Below are 9050 nucleotides of genomic sequence, written 5' to 3' on the forward strand. Positions count from 1 at the left end.
CGTCTTGACTACAGGGTCCAAAGGACCTACCCCACAAGACAATTGGAAATGACTTGCCTGTTGCTGTTCCCTTCTTTTCTTTCTCTGCCGCTTGATTCTCACTGGAGTGTTTCTCCTCCACAGCCAGTTCCTCGAAGAACTTGGGGCACAGGAAAGAAATTGGGAGAATCAGTGGCAGAAAGATCGACCATAGAGCAGTAAGATATTTCGACTCCTGCCACTCCTACTGCAAAGGTGTGTAACTTTCTGGCGGTTGGGAGCTGTAAGAAGATGGACCCCAGAACTTTCAGGAATTACGGGAGGATGGTATTTGATGATAACATGTTAGGGTGGATGGGACAATATTTAGATCAGTGGTTCCCAACGTGGGGCCCATGCCCCACAGGGGGATAATTTGATTTTAATGGGGGCAATTTGAACCTTGTTTAAACTAAGTTAATGGCCTTTTAGGGATCCTCTGTGTGAGTAGAGTTCACTTTTTCAGTAAAGAATTATATGTCATGGGGGGGGGAGGATCAGGATTTTAGAGATGCTTAGGTGGGGCATGGCCAAAAAAAGGTTAGGAACCCCTGATTTAGATGCAAAGGGGGAGGGTGTAAGTTAAAGTACAGAAATGGGAACATTATGTTCCTTTAAAATCTCCAAATAGAAAACATAGAATTTGGGAAGGAATGGAATTAGGCTTTTAAATAATGAAAGGGAGCATATTAAATTTCTGAGAGATTTAAGGCACTGATTTTTTTTTTTTTGCTCTATCGCCTACAAAAAAAACCCTGTCATGTACAAGTAGTCCTCGACTTATGACCACAATTGAACCCCAAAATTTCTATACTGTGAGACCGTTGTTAAATTGAGTGCTGCCCCATTTTATGACCTTTCTTGCCACAGCTGTTAAGGGAATAACTGCCGTTGTTAAAATTAGTCACACGTTGTTGAGTGAATCAGGTGTCCCCACTGACTTTGCTTGTCAGAAGGTCTCAAAAGGTGATCATGTGACTGACCCCCGGGATGCTGCAACCGTCATAAACACGAGTCAGTTGCCAAGCATCTGAATTTGATCATGTGACCGACAGGAAATGCTGCAATTATCATTAAGTGTGGAAAATGGTCATAAGTCACTTTTTTTCAGTGTGGTTGTAACTTTGAACAGTCACTAAATGAACTGTTGTAAGTTGAGGACTACTTGTATTTGACCACGCTTCATTCTGGGCTTAGAAAAGGAACTAAAAGGAACTCCACAGGGAGTAATGTGGGCCATGTTTCCTTAAACCTACCAAAGGATGATGGCATTTATTTATTTAAAGCATGTAGATGGGCCTCCTGTCTCACATATTGATGCTAGCTGATCCTAGGCAGCTCTTAACAAACAATTGCAAAGTAATTTGTTTCAGGGCATTTCCCTGTGTCTTTTCTGTGTATACTGAAATTACAAGAATCAGAGTTCAAGGTTTAATCTGGATAAAACCATGCAAAAATAGCTTTTACCCCCCAATTCATACCAAACCACTCAGACCCATATTTAAAGAACTGTGCTAATGGTACTGTTCTTAAGGGATACAGAGAAGCATTTTAAGACAGGGGGTGGATTTCTGCTCCACAAATTTTACTTCCAGGAACCCCTAAAGACTACCAAACACTCTTCATCCTTCTAAGATTGGTAAAACAAGGACCCAGATTGGGGGCAATATGCTGATTCGGTAAACCACTAAGAGAAGGCCTGTAAAGCAACTATTATTTTATTTAGAAATTTTATATTGCCGCCTACTCGCAAACAGCAACTCACAGGGACATTTAAAAAATCTATGAAGCCATATATATAAGTCGAAGTGCTACTGACTATTGAGAAACACTAGTTTCTCTTGACTAAAAATAGCTATGTAAAACCTTTATGCAACAAGAGTAAAACTTACCGATTTTTTTTTTTTTGTCTTTTTATCCTTCTTTCCCTTCTTTACTAGTTTGTCTGAAAGAAACAAAAATAATTAAACAAGAATGGACAAAAGTACCATTGTTCTGAAGAAGCTCTGAGACTTTCACCAAGTGGTTCTGGGTCCAACCAAAAACAGACTTGTCTGCCTTATAAAGAGTGAGAACAGGAAGATGGGAGTACTGGCAAACTGGAAGCCACTTCTCATGCTCGGCAACGTATAAGCCAGAGTGATATAAAGATTAAACTACTGGATGGGATCTGCAGCTGAAGTCTTCTTTTGAATCAGAGTTGAAGGTGCCACGGAACCTCAGAGATCAATCAGAATTACTGTGCCTCCCAGAATTGGTGTCATGTGTATTGTTCTGACTGAGGCTTCCCAAGTGCATGAAGCAAACTCCTTGTCCCGACAAAAATCCCTTTTATTAATTTACTGTGAATTCTGTTCACTCACATCCAGCACAGTCTTTCAAGGGAGGATTTACAGTCACAGAACTATCTGGCTTGGAGAGCTGCTAGGCCAATCTGCAAAACTTGGCAAGGAGTCTTGGAGAGTCATGAACCAATTAAGCGAACTAATTTTCTCCTGCAAACTCCACTCCCCTTTCTCTCCTCTTTTATTTCCTCTGGGAGGGACCATTCATCATCCATCTGTGGCCTTACTCCCAAGTCGACCCCTGTTCTTTAGCTGTTCCCTTTGTCTGGCAACCTCAGACTCCGAAGGCAGCTGATAACTGGCATGCGGCCCTGGCCCACTCTCTGCCTCTGACCAGAGCCCTCATCAGAGCCTTCCCCAGACTCCAGGACTGGCCCCTGCTGGCCGCTGGCTGTCCACAACATGTATAAAATTAGTGGGGGCTTTCACAAACACGGCTCTAACCATCCAAACCAAATATAGTACTTAAAAAAAACAGCCAAATCATCGCATAGGTAGCCTTTGATTTAGAAATAAAATTGAATCCAACATCTCGGTGGCTAAGCAAGCCAGTTAAGTGAATTTGGCTCCATTTTACAATCTCTCTTGCCACAGTTGTTAAGCGAATCACTGCAGTTTTTAAGTTAGTGACATGGTTGTTAAGTGAATCTGGCTTCCCCTTTGACTTTGCTTATCAGGTTACAAAATGGGATAACACTGTCCCAGGACATTGCACCTGTCATAAATACTGCGATTGACAAGCATCTGAATTTTGGACACAAGACTATGGAGATGCTCCAATGGTTATAAGTGATAACCAGTCACAACGTCACTTTTTTCAATGATGTTGGAACTTCAAATGGTCACTCAATGAATGGTTGTAAGTTGAGGACTATCTGTTGTTCATCATTTCAAAGTCATCTAAGTGCCTAAATTATTATATGGTATTAAATTCTTAACCCATCTTTTTATATATAACTCAAGGTGACCAACATATCTAATTACTCTTGTCTCCTATTTCCTCCCACAATAATAATATTGTGAGAGGAGTTCAATTTCCAGAAAGTGACTGTCCAAAGTCACCCGGCTGGCTTTCAAGCCTAAGGGAGGCCTAGTGTTCTAGTTTCTAGGCTGGCACATTTACCACCATCACTAGTACTACAACAAAATGGCTCTCCAAGTCTTTGCGATGCCCTCATTCTTTGGTGCCCTAAGCCCATGCTTGTTCTGTTTGATGATTTACTCTAGAGCAGGATTCTCAATCTACATAATTGTAGTGTGTGTCAGAATAGCTGAGGGTGATGGCTTAGACCAGTGATGGCGAACCTATGGCATACGTGCCACAGATGGCATGCGGAGGCCTCTCTGTGGGCACATGAGCCATTGCCCAGCTCAGCTCCCCTGTGCATGTGTGCATGCCTCCCGCTGGCCAGCTGATTTTGGGGTCTCTGCCATGCATGTGGGAGAACACGCATGCATACGTGGGAGAGTATGAGGGGGTACAGCTCCCCCCCACCCGGCCCATTTTTGCTTCCAGGAGTCTTCAGAGAGGCCTGCTAGGCCCAAACAGTGTGCCTTGGGTGCAGCACCGCCCCCTCCCTTCCCCCATTTTTGGTCCCCAGGAGGCTACAGGGAAGCCTGCTAGGCCCAAAACAGGGCAAGGGGGGGGGGGGGATGTTGCACACACATATTTAGGGCGCACAGGGGTGGTGGTGTTTGCGCGCACATTGCATTGTGGATGTTGGGCAACGTGTGTGCTATTCGACATGCGAGGACAAAAATGTTAGCCATCACTGGCTTAGGCTCATCCTCTGGAATTTATAATGACGTGTTTCTCCATCTTGTTTCCATCGTGATGGATTGATGCCTCTTAGTACTACCCCCTCCCATTATCATTCTTACACTTTATTCTAGGCATATTGTACAAATAGTCCTTGACTTACAACCACGATTCAGCCCAAAATTTATGTCGTTAAGTGAGACATTTGTTAAATCAGTTTTGCTCCATTTTACGACCTTTATTGCCACAGTTGCTAAGTGAACGCTGCAGTTGATAGGTTAGTAACTCAGTTGTTGGGTGAATCTGGCTTCCCCGTTGACTTTGCTTGTCAGAAGATCACAAAAGGGGAATCACATGATTTTGGAGCACAGCAACCCAACATAAATATGAAGCACTTGCCAAGCATCTGAGTTTGATCACATGATCATGGGGATGCTGCAGAAGTCATAACTGTGAAAAAATGGTCATGTCACTTTTTCCAGTACCTTTGCAACTTTGAATATAAGTAAATCATTGTAAGTCGAGGGCTACCTGTAAATCACAGTCACCAAAGGAAGAGCAATCCAATTGAACACAGAAAACTAAACACAAGATCGGCAGAGAGGAAATAGTGTCCAAAATGTCATATGCTCAGCCTCCCAGAGTGCAATGGTGCTGCCAGGAGTAGGTATGAGGTGCACAATAAACTATTTCCCATCTTTCAGGACTTTTTACAGACAGGTTTTGTTTGTATCAGCAAAAGTTTGTAACTCGAAAGTTTGCATATAGAAGACGATCTGTACATATTTGCTTCCAGGATCTTTTAATAGCTGCATGCAGATGGGTTGAAAAAAAAATTTCCATCCCAAATTTAGGAAAAGATTAGGGTATTGACAGCTGTTAAATCTCCAGGAGCCCAGCTGGAAAATAAATATAATTGCCAGCTCTGTTCCTAGTCAAGTGCCTGGGTATTTGTAATTTGGAGCTGAAGATTTGTGAATGTTCTGACAAATTTCCAGGGCAATATTAGGCCATTACAATAGGAGCTCAAGATGAAATTAACAAAGATTTCATTGGACCACACAAAACTGGCACAGCTCTCCAGGGAATCTGCTGAATCTCCATAAGTTGCTCACAGTCCAATGACAGCTATAATGGCCAGCGGTGAGGAATGTTGGAAGTTGTTCAGTAAACAGGTTTCTGGTTTGTATTAAAATGCTGAACCAATGGAGTTGATACTTCAGATCTCACCTATGACTCTGTTGCTTTCTTCACAACAGGAAACAATCATAGCTGCCTCCTCCCTCATTTAGCACCTCCCAAATGCAGTGCACTACAACTCCTATCAGCCATGCTAAGGATGATGAAACTTGGTGTATATTGTGCTAAGGAGGAGGGAATAATTTTGTATGCTATGCTAGAAAAGGAGCTCCAGGATTAGAGATGAGGTAAATGAAGGAAGGCCTGCCACAGGAAGGCTTGGAGGAACCTTTCCACGGGGTTGTGATGGGTTGGACACGAACTTTGCAACTAACAACAACAACAACAAATGAAGGAAAGACAGAGAAAGGTAACAACAGAGATTCTAGGGCAATTGTGGGTACATATGGAAGAAATTCAACAGCAACACAGCATGGGAGGCAACACAACAAACAGAGCAGAAAGAAGATTGAGAAAGATACCTTACACAAGAATTAGGATTAGGGGGAACTATGGTACGTATGTGGCTTTGGCAAGAAGAGAATAGGAGAGGAAAGGGAAATTTAGGCTCTGTGGAACCAAAGGAAATTTAAGGGACTCTAGGATGGCCCATATCCTGCATTTCAACTATGAGCCGCGGTGGTGCAGGGGTTAGAGTGCATACTGCAGACTACTTCTGCTAATCACCGGCTGCCAGCAGTTTGGCAGATCGAATCTCACCAGGCTCAAGGTTGACTCAGCCTTCCATCCTTCTGAGATCGGTAAAATGAGGACCCAGATTGTTGTGGGCAATAGGTTGATGCTGTAAAACCGCTTAGAGATGGCTGTAAAGCACTATGAAGCAGTATATAAGTCTAAGTGCTATTGCGATTGCTATTTGGGGATTCAGCAGAAAACCTGCAATTCTTTAGTAGGAAGTAAGAAGTTGGTGTACTAACTCTGCCCTCTGGAAGTTCTCGTCCTCTCATTTTAAATACCATTTGGGATGGACATGTGCAGCACTCCCAAACGGGAATGAGAACGACAGAAGTTAAAAACAACGTATGCAAGATCTTAGCATAAATTGATGAAAAATTAGGCTAAAAATCAGCAAATGTCTCTCCAACTTGTATGAACAAAGGTGCTACAAGCTGCTCTCTCATCCATCCAACTGGGATTAATTCCAAATGGAATTAATTGTACCAACAAAAAATGGGCATGTGGAGCATTCTGATTGTCTACAGCGTAACACAAAATCTCAAAAATGTTACTATACAGCCACATTTATGAACAAATATTTATATTTTTGGTTAGGTGGACTGCAATGTTTATCCAGTTCCAGTGCTATGGATATTTATCAGCCTCCCCAAATAATATTTGTTTCCTTACTCTTTTTCCTTAGGAAAGAACGTTTAATTAAATATCAATTAAGTAACCTACATTAATTAAGCTCACCTGGTTAAAGATCATGCAATGTGTACTGGCCTTTTCTGTGAAGCAGTTATCCCAGTTTGTTATCTAGGCTACTGTCATTGCAGGTGCATTTCCAATATAACAATAGATACTATTCACTTTTAGCCCCTTCGGTGTCTTTTTTTGGGAAACAATGTAAATGTGTGATGGCAAAAAACATACTATCATCTCACTTATCAGGAGCACTCTTAAAATAGTCATGTGCCTTGTCTAAGAGTACCTACATTCAAATCACCCCTTCCCATCCTTGACTAAAACTCATCACATCAGTGAATATAGTTGGGCAATTGGCATTTACATGCCAAGACATATGCTAGAGAAAACTGATCGGTAAGTGAAAATAGGTAAGTGAAAAGGAGGATTAAATCAGAGAGGTAGAAAAGGTTGCTTTAGACATATGGAGAGAAATGTCATGAAGCTAAAGTCAAGCTATTGTTCAAAGCACCTGAAGGAAGGACAAGAAACAATGGGTGGAAACTAATCAAGGAGAGAAGCCACTTAGAAGTAAACAGAAATTTCCTGACAGTTAGAACATTTAATCAGTGGAACAATTTGCCTCCAGAGGTTGTGAGTGCTCCGACACTGTAAGTTTTTAAGATGTTGGATAACCATTTGTCTGAAGTGGTGTAGGGTTTCCTGCCTAAGCAGGGGGTGGGACTAGAAGACCTCTAAGGTCCCTTCCAACTTTGTTATTCTATTCTATTCTAAACTCAATCAAATACGTTCATATTTAGGTTTACTTAAGTTTCTCCTTAGGCATTCACCCTCTGTCTATATTAGAAACGCTACTGACATTTCTACATTTCCAGTCCCTAGAAAGGACTACGGAGGAACTTACTTCTAAATAAATGTACAATGATTCGAAAGAAGGCTACTTATTTCGGATGATGATGATGATGATTTGGTATTATGCCTGTAAACTTATATATAAAGGAGAGATGGGGAGAAAGAGAGGATTGCAGAGCAATTATTCTCCCCACTTTTTATTTCCCCATATTTTCAAACCCTTCCACTCCAAATTCCGAGAGGCTTTTGAGCTCTCCTTCCCAAGCACTGAGCTTTTCTTCCAGGTTATCCTTGTTGAATCCCCTCACTCAGCCAGCCCCCCCCCCCAAATCGCACCTCCAGCTCCTTGCGCGGGGCATGTCTTCTCCTCCCCGTCCCCGATCCATTCCTCCTGGGCGTGATGTTGCTTCCCTCCTTTAGGCATGGCTCAGCCCTCCGGTTTTCTCCCACCGCCACCGCTTAGCTCCTGCGCCTCCGACGCCCGGAAAAAGAGGCTTCCCACATGCACGCCTCCTTTCTATTGCGCCTGCGCAAGAGCGACCACGCTAAGGAGGAGCGAATAGTATTCGCCCTATAGAAGTGCCGAGCGGGTTGTACGATAGAGATCGGGTCACTTCCTAGAAAGGCCCGCTATCATAGAGAGCGAACAAGTCGTTTTAGAGACAGTCGAAGGGCAGTAAATAAAGTCTTCTGTTAAACCAACGTAGGTTGTCTTTGGACTTCAGGATGGGAGACTTCTTACACGCCAATAAATTAAGGCAATTTCTTCAACGGTGTACTGTAGTCTCTTACTGACCACTTAATTATAGTTCTTGTCTTTTTATTGCATATAAAGGCAAGAACTATATTACATGTAGTATAGTCTTCAGGACTACGTCGGAGTGACTTTGGACCAATCATCATGCAGTTTTTGTTGTTGTTATAGCAGTAGCATTTAGACATATACCACTTCATAGTGCTTTTACAGCCCTCTCTAAGCGGTTTATAGAGTCAGCCTATGGCCCCCAACGATCTGGGTCCTCATTTTACCGATCTTGGAAGGATGGAAGGCTGAGTCAACCTTGAGCCTAGTGAGATTTGAACTGCTGAACTGCAGCTAGCAGTCAGATGGATTAGTCTACAGTATTGCACTCTAACCACTGCGCTATCTCGGCTCTTTATACCAATTTTATACGGCTCTATATACAGATAATCCATGTCTTATCCTATCTGAACCACAATTTCCATTTTCTAAGCCAGTGTTTTTCAACCTTTTTTGTGCAAAGGCACACTTTTTTCATGAAAAATATCACGAGGCACACCACCATTAGAAAATGTTAAAAAAATTTAACTCTGTGCCTATATTGACTATAGGTGGGTGTTTTTCCCACGGCACACCTTACACTATGTCACGGCACACTAGTGTGCCGCGGCACAGTGGTTGAAAAACACTGTTCTAAGCAAGGCAATGATTTGTGTTTGACTTTAGGAAACTTTTTGCCACAGTTAAGTGAATCACTGTTGTTAAGTGA

General features: G+C 42.4%; 1 long non-coding RNA gene across 1 annotated transcript; it reads right to left on the reverse strand.

The window, feature by feature from the left end:
- Positions 1–1930: 1930 nt before the first annotated feature.
- LOC116503285 lies at positions 1931–8060 on the reverse strand. Its single transcript, XR_004254686.1, has 2 exons — positions 7876–8060; positions 1931–1963 (listed from the first exon to the last, which is right to left on the reverse strand). It is a non-coding gene; the product is annotated as an uncharacterized LOC116503285 (long non-coding RNA).
- Between the last annotated feature and the right edge of the window lie 990 nt (positions 8061–9050).

This window comes from Thamnophis elegans, chromosome 2 (genome assembly GCF_009769535.1).
Source record: "Thamnophis elegans isolate rThaEle1 chromosome 2, rThaEle1.pri, whole genome shotgun sequence".
Taxonomy (NCBI): domain Eukaryota; kingdom Metazoa; phylum Chordata; class Lepidosauria; order Squamata; family Colubridae; genus Thamnophis; species Thamnophis elegans.